Here is a 15,181-nt window from a genome sequence, read left to right as displayed (position 1 = left end):
GAGGCTTGGAGAGGTTGCTTAGCTTTCCCAATTATGTGCAGTTAGCAAGTTGGGTGGAAGGATGGAACTCAGGTGAGTCTGACCCCAGAGCCCTCTGTCCTCTGTGTAGGCCCTGGGTCCAAGTCCAGCTCCCCAGGGAACTTTGGAAGATGCTCTGGAAATGACAGTTCTGCTGTGATTCCAGAATTTCTCACAGGCACTGGTTTCAGAAAGATGGGCCAGGCCCACGTGCTCTAAGCCTAGAAACCCATCCTTTGGGAGCCCATCTCTGGGCCTATGGTGGAAAACAATGGGGTCCAAGGAGACCTCTCCCTCCCCTCCCCACCCCCGTCTTCTTTTCCATCGAGATGCAGGGCTTACATCTTTAACACCGAGCGTGGCCAAGGGGCCCAAAGGCACATCTGTGTTTCTACACAGTTTCCCTTCATGTGCACAAATAAAATAAGGGATCGCCAAGTAGACACCTGTATATACAGTCACCCTCTCGGCCAGACAGATATTTATTTGCTGTTGTATAAATGAGGGAAATTTGCACTCAGCCCTGAACATTTGGCCACCCCGGGCCATCCTTCCTTCTCCCCAGTGACTTCTTCCCTGAGAATGGCCACAGTCCGTGACACTTCATTCTGCTCTACTTAAAGACCAGGCGCCGTCCCGGGAAGATCTGTTTTGCACCTGTACTCAGGCCTCGTAAGGTGCTCAGGCTGTCAGGGAAATCCCATGCACCAAGGCGAAATCAAGTCTTCCGTGACAGGGAGGAAGTGCTTTAAAAGGCAGGTGTTCTGGTCCTGTCACACGTTGTTTTATGGGATGGTCCCTTGAAACGGACCCTGTGCAATGGGGCTTGCTTTAAAGGGGTCCGCCCATCTCCCCAGGCTGAGCGGAAAAGATGTGAAAACAAGGCAGGGATGTAAACCAGGAATGTCAAGTTCTACTCCCCCCCCTCCACGGGATGAAACACCAGCGGGGAAATGTCAGGGTTCTCCCTCAGCAAACTGTGAATGTGTGATGCATTGGCTGTGGTGACAGATGCTAGGAGAATATCTCAAGGGCGTTCTTACAGCAACAGGGTGACGGCAAACAGCGTTTCAGAATTGCGAGGAAGATAATTATTTTTCTTGACTAGTTGTATTTTAAAATTAAAATATTTTAATCAATTCCTATTTAATTGCAGAATTTCTAGAATGGGTGCAAGTGATAATATTTTTAAAAATATCTTTTTAAAACAACTTCCTGTATTAGGAAACAGCGTTCACATGCCATGTCATCAGTAGCCCCGGGAATGACTGAGGGGCTGGGCTGGCACGGACGCACGGGTGGATGTACTCTTGAGCACTCAGAGCAAAATAAGAGAAAAACATCAAGAGACCACATCACATCAGAATTTGGGTCTAAGTCCCAGCCCTTCTGGGGACATAGTCCCCTACACGGCTGCATGCCAGGTGTCATGTAGATGGTCTCGTGCCATTATTAAGTGACCCAACCTTGTGGGATGGCTCACACCACTTCCAGAGTTCTGCTTGGGAATGAAATTCTTTTTTTTTTCAATTGAATTATAGTTGATTTACAATGTTGTGTTACTGCTGTACAGCAAAGTGATTCAGTTATGCATGTATATATATATATATATATATACACACACATTCTTTTTTTAAATATTCTTTTCCATTATGATTTATCATGGGATATTGAATATAGTTCCCCGTGCTATACAGTAGGACCTTGTTGTTTATCCATCCTATATACGCTAGCTTACATCTGCTACCCGCAACCTCTCACTCCATCCCTCCCCTAACCCCCTCCCTCTTGGCCACCACCAGTCTGTTCTCTATGCCTGTGAGTCCATTTCTGTTTCATAGATAGGTTCATTTGTATCATATTTTAGATTCCACGTATAAGTGATATCATATGGTGTCTGTCTTTCTCTTTCTGACTTACTTCACTTAGTATGATAATCTCTAGGTCCATCCATGTTGCTGCAAATGGCAGTATTTCATTCTTTTTTATGGCTGAGTAATATTCTACTGTACCACATCTTCTTTATCTATTTATCTGTCAGCGGACATTTAGGTTGTTTCCATGTCTTGGTTATTGTAAATAGTGCTGATATGAACATAGGGGTGCATGTATCTTTTTGAATTAGAGTTTTCTCCAGGTATATACCCATGAGTGAGATTGCCAGACCATATGGTAGCTCTATTTTTAGTTTTCTAAGAACCTCCATACTGTTTTCCCTAATGGCTGCACCAATTTACATTCCCACCAACAGTGTGGGAGGGTTCCCTATTCTCCACATCCTCACCAACTAATCTTTATTTTTTGAGGGGTCTCTGCACTCTGATGCTTCTGGACCTTTGTGTATGCAGTTCCCTGAGCCTGGAAATCTCCCCCTTCCTCATTTCCAATGATCACAAGACTTCACCTCTGTCAAGACCTCTCTTTACTGCTCCCTTTTGTGTGATGTCTTCTCTGCGGTCAGCAGCTGGAGATCACTGATGTCCTCTTCTCATTCTCAGCAAACGAGAGCATTTCCTCCACACCCTTTTGTGTGCCTCACTGGCCTTGAGTTATTTATTGAAGTTTTATGTTATTTATCTATTCCTCCAGCCAGATGACGTTTCAGGGAATGAAATTCTTATTCCTCGGGTTCATCTATAGCTGATTCCACACATTTAAAAGACCATTTCTTCTACTTAGACATGGATCCCTATGAACCCTTTCTAACTTTCCAACCTCCTTCTCACAAATTCTCCCAGCCTGTCAGTCACCTTTGAATCCAATTCCCGCATTTACGGGTCCTCACTCACTACATGTTTTGTTTTACTTTTAGACACTCACTTGCTCACCACGTTTCTGCCCACGTCACCCTCGTTACCCGTGAGCTGTGCCTTTGCTCATTCAGTGTTGGATTTTTCCATGCTCTAAGGAGTCTGTCCACAGAAGTGCCTGCAGGCAAGAGGGGGCTAGGGGGAGCTGGGGGGTGTCACTTGTTTACCACCGAGGTAAACAGTGCATGACAACAGATGACACGACAGAACAGCCCCCCTCCACATCCCACTCAAGACCCTAATCTTCTAAGGCTCCCTGAGCCATGACTTGGGAGCAGGGACCACACAGTGGGGGCAATGGGAGCAGGGCTCCTCATTAGTTGTCAGTCCCTGAATTCTAAGATAAGGATACCTGTGTTTCGGGTAGATTGACCTGGAAAAATATGGCTAATGCATTGGGAAGAGCAGAGATGAGCATCAAAGAAATCCGTGGGAAGGTTGGACCCAGTGACACTTGTCTGTGGTGATGGTGGTGGACACAGAAAGGCAGAGCAGGCTGTAAGTTGAAAAGGCTCCTCTTCACCACCCAAATAAAAAGAAAGAACAGCCATTAGCTTGGGGGTCTCCCCCGGGCACCCCTTTCATCTCTTCTCATTTCACTCCTATTCCAAGATTTTCTGGATAGTTTTACTGCGTATAAAAGTATCCCTAAAATATAGTATTTAGCACTGCATTCATTGAGCTTCATTTAGAAATGAAGTCATAAGGTGTGTCCTTTGCTGCCATTTGCTTTTTTCACCCAATATTACATTCCTGAAATTTATTCATGATTTTCCTGCAGCTGTCATTCATCCATTGACGCTAATGGGTGATTTTCCCTCTTTCTGCATATCTCACAATTTTTTTTCTGTTTTCCTTTCGTGGGCATTTGGATTGCATCCTGTTTGTATGTTTGTGTCTGCACGTGCGCACATGCACTGTCGAAGTCAAAGCTGCTGTGAATGTTCTCATACAAGTAGAGGGGCCAGAGTTTCTCTCTGGAATGTGTGTGGAAGGTAGAGCTGCTGGGTGGTAGGGGGTCCATGTGTTAATATCCCCAGATAGAAACAAACTGCTCTCAGGGACAGTGTAGTAATTGACCACCTCTCCACAAATTATTCCCATTTCTGCACACTCTTGCCAACCCTTGATATTACCAAGATTTTTAATTTATTTTAGTTCTGTGAGTGTGAAATGGCATCTCATCTCATTTTATGATTTTCAGTTCCCTTACACTTACCTAATTCGGTTGAATATCTTTCGTGTGTTTATTAGCCAATTTTTTCTCCTGCAAAGTTCCTCTTCCGATGTTTTGTCTGTTTATCTGTTGTGGTTTGTTGCTATTGTTAGCATTCTTAGCATAGTTTTATACATTCTGTCTCCTACCCCTTTGTCCATCACCTGTGCTGCAAGAACCTTTCCCCCCATAGGCTTTTCATTCTTTTTACCTCAATTTTTTATTAACATTACTTCTTAATTAAAATGTGACTGAATTTGTTTATCTCATTTCTTACAGTTTGTGCTTTCTGGGAATTGTTTAAGAACTCCTACCTACCCCAAGGTCATAGGGATATTCACTTATATTGTCTGCTAAAACTACTATGGCTTTGCCTTTCACATTTAAGTCTTTAATCCACCTTTTCTGTTTGTTTGTTTGGGGTATGGCATGAGGCAGTATTTTTTTTTTAATTATTTATTTAATTTATTTTTATTTTTGGCTGCATCGGGTCCTCGTCGTTGTGCGTGGGCTCTCTCTAGTTGCGACGAGCAGGGGCCACTCTTTGTTGAGGTGCACAGGCCTCTCATTGCAGTGGCTTCTCCCGTTGCGGAGCACGGGCTCCAGGCGCACAGGCTTCAGTAGCTGTGGCATGTGGGTTCAGCAGTTGTGGCTTGTGGGCTCTAGAGCACAGGCTCAGTAGCTGTGGCACACGGGCTTAGCTGCTCTGCGGCGTACGGGATCTTCCCGGACCAGGGCTTGAACCCGTGTCCCCTGCATTGGCAGGCGGATTCCCAACCACCGCGCCATCAGGGAAGCCCGGCATGAGGCAGTTTTAACTTCACTTTTTTTCTGTGGATGATCAGCCTCCAGGGTACCATTTGTTGAAAGCCCTTTGCATCCCACTGACCTGTAGAAGCAGCTCTGCCTCCAATCAGAGTTGCTGATATATGCATAGATACATTCTTAGGACACCTATTCAGTTCTGGGGTGTTTTGTTTTTTGTTTTTTGTTTTCTGTCTATCCCTGTACCTATGCAATATTTCTTAGTTACAGTAGCTTTAAGTCTTATTTTCTGATTGGGCAATTTCTCCCTTGTAGGAGTGTATAGTGTTTTCCTCGATAGATCTGTATAGATTTTATTTTATTTTTCATTTTTTTAATATTTTGGCCACACTGCATGGCTTGCAGGATCTTAGTTCCCTAACCAGGGATCGAACCTGTGTCCCCTGAAGTGGAAGTGTGGAGTCCTAACCACAGGACTGCCCTGGAATTCCCATCTGCATAAATTTTATTTTATTTTATTTATTTTGCATTTTTTGCATAGATTTTAGAATTAGCTTTTCGAGTTCGCACGGTAACATTTCATGGAATTTCATTGAATCTATAGGTTCCCAGAGGGCACTACGGCTTCTTCCCAATCAAAATTGACCTCCAAGTGAAGATCTAGTGGAGTTTTCCTTTGAAGCAGCCACGGAAGCACAAAGCAAACAGTGGACCACGTAAGAACGGCCACGGCTCCAAGCCACACAGAACACTTTATGTGCCTCGGACCCCAGATGCCAACGGGGATTGCACGGCAGCCTCAGGCCTGTCTTCTATCAACCCGAGAGGCCTTTAGCTCAGGTTTGTATGAGCAAGGCCTGAGGCTTCTTTATATAAAGCCTTGTGTCCTGATTTGGCAGAAATGGAGAAAGAGACAAGGAAAGAGGCAATATTCAAAAGAGAACACATGTCAAGGAAAGCAAGAGGAAAGGAGATTCTGTAATTAAGAAAGTTATCTTGTTAAATGAAGACTATTTGTTTTATAAATTATGAATATCAAATAAGATTGTATTAAATCAACCTAAATTCAGCATTTATTATGCATTTTGCTGGAAATCATTGCCATAGGCTATAACACACAAAAGAAAATATTATTTTTATTATATTATGTGATATCATGATTTTTTAAATGTTTGAATAATGTGTCTGTGGAAGAGGGGGTGGAACTTTTATTCTGCGGCCATAGAATTTATTTAATCTATACGAATTATAGTTTCCTTATTTGAAAAATCGGGTTAATAATATTCAACTTATGAAAGCGTGCTAAAAACGAAGTTAGAAAATATATGCTCGTGTTTTCAAATGTTTCTTAGCTACAGGGGCTTTTGTCCAAATATCCTTTGGGAAAGGAAGGACAAATGGGCTTCAAAGGTCCTTTGAAGCTCAGTGCATTCATTTGTGGTGGATGGATTTGTGTATGGTCAGTCGTCACTCTGTCCTTTCTCTTTTCTGTTGTGGTGTCTAGTCATCCCAGAGTTTCTGGGAATTGGCTGTGTCGAAGAATCAGGGTCATCAGTAGACCTCAGAGTACAACCCAGGACAGAAAACTGCAGAAGCCGATGAAGCTAAGTAGTTTAAGGGGAAAAATATAAAATTACTGGTCAGAAATAAAAGGATATATCAAGAACGTAAATGAGGCAGGGAAGAAAGACAAGAATCCACTCTGTACTCAGGAGAGATTCTTTTTTTTTTTTTTTTCAGACAGGAAGAGACAAAAGTGAGGAGAATGAAAATCAGAGCTTTAAAAGAAATAGATATCTAATGTAGTCCCTTAGGGCATTGCTTGAGAGAAGGAAGTAAAGGTTTACATTGTCTTGTAATTGGATTATCTTTCTCTGGTTGTGATTCTCTGCCGGAACTGGACCTCAAGGTAGCTGATTTTTAGATAGTTTACATAGGAAACTCAGGAAGGCAGAGCTATCCGTGCTAAATAGTGCACGGGAATGAGAGGGTAGGTCTCCCGAGAAGCTGCCATATGGGAATGCTTGGGACTCCTTAAGGCACTAAGGTGTCCTTGAAAACACTTTGTAAACTTGAAAGTGACCTGCATCTGAAGCAGAGCCAATTACGAGAAGTTGCTGCTGCCTAGACAGCTGCTTGTTGAAGCTGGTCTGCATGTCCTGAGATGCTCGGTAAGATGCAGACTCCTGGTCTGTCACCCTAGTCAGCTCTACCAGGCTCTACCTTATTAGCAGGTGCCTTGGATCATTGTTTTACATCCCAAGCTTTGAGAGCTGCGATGTTTGTGGAGCAGGGAATTTGGAAGCTGCTAAGAAAGATTTGCACAGGGCTCTACCGCACAGCAAAGAGCAAGTTTTGTGGCTTCAGTGTCTTGAAATAATGTGTTAGCTTCACTTCACTCAAGTGAACAATATTTTCCCTAGTCCTCAAAGTCCCTGGAGAAGCAAAGAGTTATTGGTGGAACCTGCAAGGCCGTTTGTGCATGGGGTCTAAATTGATTGTTTGATTTGCACCTATAGGTACTACAATTTGCCAAAAGTAAAAGGATTTTGTTGTTATTCGTATACAAAGTGATTAAACTTTTTGTTGCACTTAGAGTAGTAGAACGAAAAATTATTTGGTTCAGTTATAATTACGTGAGGCTTGAGAAAAAAAAAGAACTCGTGAAGTCTTTTTTCTCTTTCCTAATTTGGGAGATACTCAATGTCTCTTTTTTTTTAACTTTTAAAAAAATTTTATTTTAGTGAAGGATAATTGATTTACAATGTTGTGTTAATTTCTACTGTACAGCAAAGTAATTCAGATATATATATATATATAAAGAATGTATATACATATATATATATATATTCCTTTTTATATTCTTTTCCATTATGGTTTATCACAGGATACTGTCTATTGTTACCTGTGCTATACAGGAGGACCCTGTTGTTTATCCATTCTATATATAATAGTTTGCATCTGCTAATCCCAAATTCCTAATCCATCCCTCCCCCACCTCCCTCCCCCTTGGCAACCACAAGTCTGTCCTCTATGTCTGTGAGTCTGTTTCTGTTTTGTAGATAAGTTCATTTGTGTCGTATTTTAGATTCCACATATAAGGGTCTCTGATAAGCAGAAACTATCAGCCAGGGCAGAACTTTTGACGTAACCCCGAAGACTGCCCTCTAGTGTTTGAACAGGCAAATCCAGCTGAAGTGCTTCAGAGCTGGGCCCCCAAGGTGCTCCATCCATCTGCATGGAATTTCCTGGCCGTGTGGTCTCAGCAGAGAGGTTAAGCTGTGACTGCCCTACTTCTGGTCCCCTCCCCTATGCCACTTCAGGGATGCAGGCACATGCTACTGAAGTTTTGGGAACCACTTATTTACTTAAGTGATTCATGGGACATCATTAACGGAAGTCAGGGATAGGAGCTACACTCAGTAAACACACCACGGTTTGGTCCATACCTTGCTCTAGAGATGAACTCTGTATACGAGGTTTCTAGTGCTTTTGAACTTTGACCAAGCACTAAATGAAAAAGGTTGCAGCAGAGAGCATCCTGCAGTCACATCAGATGTGAGAAGAAGATTCAGTTCACTTTTCAATGTGTTAATATTTGGTTAGAGATTCTCTCATATTCTTACATTAGTATATCATATAATTATATTTATTATGTTATTGAGTTATCATATCATAACTCAAATTATTAGAATTTAGAAGTTTAAAACTGGGACTTCCCTGGTGGCTCAGTGGTTAAGAATCTGCCTGCCAAGTCAGGGGACGTGGGTTCGATCCCTGGTCCGGGAAGATCCCACATGCTGCGGAGCGACTAAGCCCGTGCACCACAACTACTGAGCCCGCGCTCTAGAGCCCGAGAGCCACAACTACTGAGCCCACGTGCCACAACTACCGAAGCCCGTGCGCCTGAAGCCCATGCTCCGCAACAAGAGAAGCCATCGCAGTGAGAAGCCCACACACCACAAGAAAGAGTAGTCCTTGCCGCAGCTAGAGAAAGCCCGCGTGCAGCAAAACCCAGCGCAGCCAAAAATAAATAAATAAAATAAATAAATTTTAAAATAAAATTTCTAAAAAGTTTAAAACTTACATGAAACTTTAGTGTGAATGAGAAAGGGATTTTGTAAAACACACACGCGCCCGCTCACACACACACACACACACACACACACACACACACACACACAAGAACACATGGTGCCACCCATGAAACAAGAGTTTCAAATGTTTCTAGGTTTCTTTTCGTTGTATATTTCTTTTCCTCCAGGAAATGGTAGAGGCAAAAATCTCTCAAATATTTAAAAACTAGTGGTTCTACTGAGTGACTGATATTATTTTTCCCCTTTTTAATCATGCACCTAGATATTTGTGTTTCTTAAATCCGGAGCCAGAAAACCTGAGGAAGAGGAAAGCATTCTTATGGAAAAGAATTCAATGCCGGCTCAGAATACATGCAATGAGAAATTTTCACAAACCAATCATTCTTTTTAGATTCAGAGAGCTGATTGAGTTGACTTGGTGAAAACTGGCATTTTCCAGGAGAAAGCCAATTTCCCACTGGGAGGCTTGCTGATAAAACTACTGGAACCAGTGCGCCACCTAATGGTCATTCCACGCATTGTGGCTTACTAGGAAAATGCAAGAAATATTGGAAATTTCCTTTAGCAAAGGTACTCTAACTTGAGTCAGGTAAGATTCTCATAGAATACTAAAATTTTGCTATTTATCCTAAATACCCATTCATTTTCTATGGAAAAAATCTTATCCATGGCTTCAAGCCCTGTCCTTTACTAGACCATCTATCTAATTAGTTAAATACCAAATGGATCTGTTCATTTCTATTTTTCTTCTTTAGTTACTGGTGTATATTTGAAAGGTTTATGGCAGAGGCAAAAGGATAATTTTCCTAACCCTCAAAGTAAAATAAGCCTTCCAGTAATTCAGAATCAGTCTTCCAAATGTGGGAGCTACCCAGGGTCATTTCATTCAACATGCACCCCAAATTAATTGAGCTCAATGTAAACACCATCACTATTGGGACAAACACATCCTGTGGGTCCTGCAAGATGCACTCAGTAGGATGCAATGTCACTTCTGTGATTTTCCTGCCCCAAATGAAAGACGTCGGAGAAATCCAAATTAAGTGACGTTCTACAAAATAACTGACCTTTGCTCTTCAAAATATCCAGGTCGAGAGCCACATGGAAAGGTTGAGGGAATGTCCACTTCAAAGGCAGCTAAAGAGACGTGACACGGGAATCCAAGTGTGATTGGGTCCTAGACTGGGGGAAATGGCCAATCAGGACATTATTTGGACAAGTGATGACATTTGAAATTGGACTCTGGGATAGAAAACAGCACTGTCTCAATGCTAAGTTTTCTTGCTTTGACAGTAACACAATGGTTATGTAAGAAAAGCTCCTTGGTCATAGGAAATACACACCTTGACTAGCCCTGTAAGAGTTGAACCAACACAGCCCCAGAGTGTGGAGGTAAGTGTGCTTGTCGCTGGATTTCTTCCCTGCTGGACTGGGGTCCTGAGTCTCTGCTTCCTGCTCCCCGTCCTTACCTGGGGCTGCCTGGCTGGGCTCTAGCCCTTTGAGCCTTGACTTCTATATCTGTCCAAGGAGAGACCAATTTCCTTCAACCTGTTCTACTGCACCTCTCTCCCAGGGATGCCCCAAAGATCAAAGTAGGCATCGGTCTCAAAGTCCAGGAAGAACGTGTGGGCCCTGCATGGAGAGAGGGTACAGAATCCCCTTGTGGTCAGGGATGAGGAACCAGGAGATCACGTGTCTACACGGCCTGGTGAAATGAAGTCAGGTCCCAGGACAGAGCCCGTCCTCGGTTACTCCTGAGCTGTGCAGCTGTGGTCATTCTCAGGGCCCAGTGCAGCCCCTCTACGCTGTCTCCTCAGACACACACGAGGGCTTTGCAAACCACGGATAAGATATTACAAAGGACGTTGTATTAATGGTTAAAGCAGGGCTCATATATGAACAGAAACACCTCAAGTTAGTTTTGTGATTCATCCGGGCAGTTGGTGTGAGTTAACAGTTCCATGGTCTCTCGGGTGTTCACTGCCCTGGGTTTGATGCAGGATTCTCAGTTGGCAGCCAAACCTTAGTATTTTTAAAAAATTTTCATTGGAGTATAGTTGATTTACAATGCTGTGTTAGTTTCAGGTGTACAGCAAAATAAATAGTTAAGTGTGCATGTATATGTATATATGTATATATATATATATTCTTTTTCAGATTCTTTTCCCATATAGGTTAATTACAGAATATAGAGTAGAGTTCCCTTTGAGTAGGTCCTTGTTAATTATCTGTTTTACATACAGTAATGTGTTTCTGTTAATCCCAGTCTCCTAATTTACCACTTCCCCACACGCTTCCCCTTTGGTAACCATACATTTGATTTCAAAATCTGTGACTCTGTTTCTGTTTTGTAAATAAGTTCATTTGTATCATTTTTTATTAGAGTCCACATGTAAGTGATGTCATATGATATTTGTCTTTCTCCATCTGACTTGCTTCACTCAGTATGATCATCCCTAGGTCCATCAATATTGCTGCAAAGCCGCACCTTAGCACTGATTGCTGGAGGGACTGCGTCTGAAACACTCCAGGATCGTCAACTTGTCCCCACTGCTTCCTGAGCACGCAGACTTCAGCCTGAGATGTTGACCTTTCTGGGCCTCAGTTTCCTCATGGTCTTACACGTTTAACCACATATGCATGTCCATATATGAGACACAGCATTGTTTGGTGTGTTGATTCACCGTAATTTATTGTAACTTTACGGGAGCATCACATAGATGTGGAAAAGTACTGTGTCCCAAGGGTCCAGTCCATATACTTTCCCAGTGGAATGCACTCGTGTAACCACCACCCGGATCATGAAGACAAACATCACTGCACCCAAACCCCTCCTCCTGTATTTCTAATTACGTCCATTCTGTTTGACTGTTGCATCATTTTATAATCAGCATCCCGTTTCTGAGCTCTAAACTGTTGTGTTGAATTTAGTTCAAATAGCGAATAATTTTCTATGGAACATCTTTAGCAGTTTATCATTTAATGAAATAAAATGGTGTACAGAAGAGAGAAGGGGGGAGAGAGCAGAGATGAGGGAGAGGCGGGGCGGGAAGGGAATGGAAGTCCTGAATCATCCCCCCACCACCTGGCTCGGTGAATGAGCAGACCCAGGTATGGCCTGACCTTTAACGGCCTCCCCCCTGAAGGTTCTGCATCCCTTGTCTTTGTTCATGTGAGAAAGAATGTTCTGGAATGTCCACTCGCACGGGGCTCTCTAGTCCTTGTATCCACCATCAGGAAACATCCATTCCCTGTCTCTTTGTCATAACTCATTTTCAGAACCCAGGGGTTGCTCACCAAGCATTTATTGATATTCTATTTATTTTTCCTTCCTGGTTAATCCTGGCCTCTGCTCCTTTTTCAGCCAAAGTGGAATAGATACAAATTCTGGCAGGGGTCCTGGCCACCCATGCTGGAGGGCAGTAGGGGTTATTGGACTACGGCTGAGGTGGAGATTTGACCCCTACCTTATTTTGTAGCCGGTATAATGACCGTCATTAGGACACGCTGCCCAGAGCCCCACCTAAACCCAGCAACATCGGGTGCCCTCGGTCACCGCGTGGGTTGACTCTCGTCTGAAAGTGCAACCGTGATGGTTCCCAGTTCTGTTCATCTTTCCTTCGTGGCTCGAGGTCCTGGGTGGGTTGGAGGAACCAGTCAGACCCTACAGGATGCGTTTGAGCTGGCGGTCCCCTCGCCAGGGGCACAGACCTCTGTCTGCCTGTTCCTGGGCTCCTGGTCCTCTCAGCAGGGGTGGAGGAAAGAGGTCAGGGGCTCTGCAGCCTGAACAAGCAGGGTTCAAATACAGGGGTCTCCTAGTAGCTCTGTGACCTTAGAATGTGGTTCCCCCAACCAGGAAGCAATTTCCTGACCTGTTCTCATCTTCTAAGAGAATTAAATGAAACAGAGAATATAAAACACAGGTCATGGAACCTGACCCATGTTAGACACTAAGAGATGGTATTTCCTTTCCTTTTTCACTCCTTTCTTATCTTTAAATCTTCCACCTGCCTTCTCCTCCTCCCTCTTTTCTTCCCTTCCTCCCTCTCTTCCGCCGCTAAAGCAAAGGAGTACGTTGCCAAGTCTAGGTGGCAGGTCCTCGGGTATGTGTTATGCATTCACTGTGTTTCTCTATATGTTTGGAATATTTCATCATTAAAAAATAAAATATTAAAACAATACCCACTGGAAAATAAGTGCCTAAAGGTCCACATCAGACAAACTGAAGCAGTATCTCGGAAGCTGGGCCTGTTTGCCTTTTTCAGAGGCTCGCAGGTGATTCCATAGTGTAGCCGGAGCTGACCCTCACTGGTCACTCCCTCTATCACAACTGCTCATTGGGTTGGAGGTCCCAGCCCAGGGCAGCTTCTCTTAGTTGACATAGGCATGTGCCAGAGCAGTTGTTGGGGCAGATCTTTGAAGATTTTGGCAATAGCAGAGGTAAAAGATGTCCACCAACACTTACCCATTTGTTTGGGTCAGAGAAGAGCGGAGAATTTACCCTAAGGAATACTAAACAAATATAAGTTCACTTTAGGTCCCTCCCCCAATGCTGGGATGGGAACCAGAAGTCCGGGGGAGACCTGGGCAAACCCCACTTGCTCTGAGTTTCCCTCAAGTGAGTGAGTCTTGGGAGATCAGTGTCAGAGCCAAGGTGCCCTACGTTCTACCCCAGAGTGGACTTGACTCCTGGCCAGCCCTCCACTTCCCAGACCTTAGCCTTGGCCACGTGCCAGGTGCTTGTGTTTCAAACAAAACCTGATTCGGCCTCTGGGCTCTGAGACTCTAAGGATGTGGGAGACACGGGGAGACGAACTCAGACAGTGAAAGGCTGCACTTTATCTTCTGTACAATGGACTTGCAAAGAAAAGCAGGGGCTGTGCTATGTGCGCTTGGGGCAAAATATTAGGGTTAAAAGGCAGGCTTGATTTGAGTTAATCTATCAACGAGGAAAAAAAAAAAAAAGCAAGTCATGTAGGACTGTTCTGTTGCATGCAGCCCCAAAGCCATCACAATGTGGGTCATTATAGAAAAGTGCAGACCTGAACTAAGACCTAGTGCAGGAGTTAGAGGGCACCGGGGACACGGTGTTAAGAATTTCACTTCAGTCCTAGAGGTGGTGCCTGTCATATGCTGACCCCCTCGATTCAAAGCAACAAATGATCATAGAGCCTTATTAACAAAAATGTAAGCATCATTAAAATGAAGGAGATGTACATAACGGTTTTTGGACTTTATGCAAAATTGTCTTTGATATTACTCAGCCATAAAAAGAAACGAAATTGAGTTATTTGTAGTGAGGTGGTTGGACCTAGAGTCTGTCATACAGAGTGAAGTAAGTCAGAAAGAGAAAAACAAATACAGTTTGCTAACACATATATATGGAATCTAAGGAAAAAAAAACAGAAAGGTCATGAAGTACCTAGTGGTAAGATGGGAATAAAGACTCAGACCTACTAGAGAATGGACTTGAGGAGATGGGGAGGGGGAAGGGTAAGCTGGGACAAAGTGAGACAGTGGCATGGACATATATACACTACCAAACGTAAAATAGATAGCTAGTGGGAAGCAGCCGCATAGCACAGGGAGATCAGCTCGGTGCTTTGTGTCCCCCTAGAGGGGTGGGATAGGGAGGGTGGGAGGGAGACGCAAGAGGGAAGAGATATGGGAACATATGTATATGTATAACTGATTCACTTTGTTATAAAGCAGAAACTAACATACCATTGTAAAGCAATTATACTCCAATAAAGATGTTAAAAAAAAAAAAAGAGTGACTAAGATAAGTCACCAGTCCTTTGCTTCCGCCTGTATTAATCCCCAGGCAATGTCCCCAGCATTGGCCCCCGATACTTTCATCTGGAGGCCAGCAGGTCACTGAAGTTGTTTTCCAACAGTTGAAGGTGGTAGCTGTCAGCCCATGTTCCCGGTGGGCCTCTGTGGATGTGATATCTTTCCTCCAGGCACAGCCAAATCCTGTGTGTCACCCCACTCCGAGCCAAGTCTTCCAGCATGGTGAGGTTGAGCATTTTTCTACTTCCCTCTACCCACCCCTGCACTAAGTCTGGGGATTCCTGTGCTCTTATTTTCATAAGGCCCTTCTATGTTTTTTCACCTATTTCAACAGCGTTTGAATCTGTCAGCATCTGACGTGCCGGTGTGTGGTATTTGGACTTTCAAATGCAGAAAGGATGTTCAAATGTAAAGTAAATAAATAAAGCCCCACTCCCTCTCCAACTGGATTTGTGTAATTGTGTCAGACAAAATTGAGTATG

Source organism: Balaenoptera musculus, chromosome 15 (assembly GCF_009873245.2).
Source record: "Balaenoptera musculus isolate JJ_BM4_2016_0621 chromosome 15, mBalMus1.pri.v3, whole genome shotgun sequence".
Taxonomy (NCBI): Eukaryota; Metazoa; Chordata; class Mammalia; order Artiodactyla; family Balaenopteridae; genus Balaenoptera; species Balaenoptera musculus.
The sequence above is the reverse complement of the archived record's forward strand: the minus strand, read 5'-3'. Positions refer to the sequence as shown.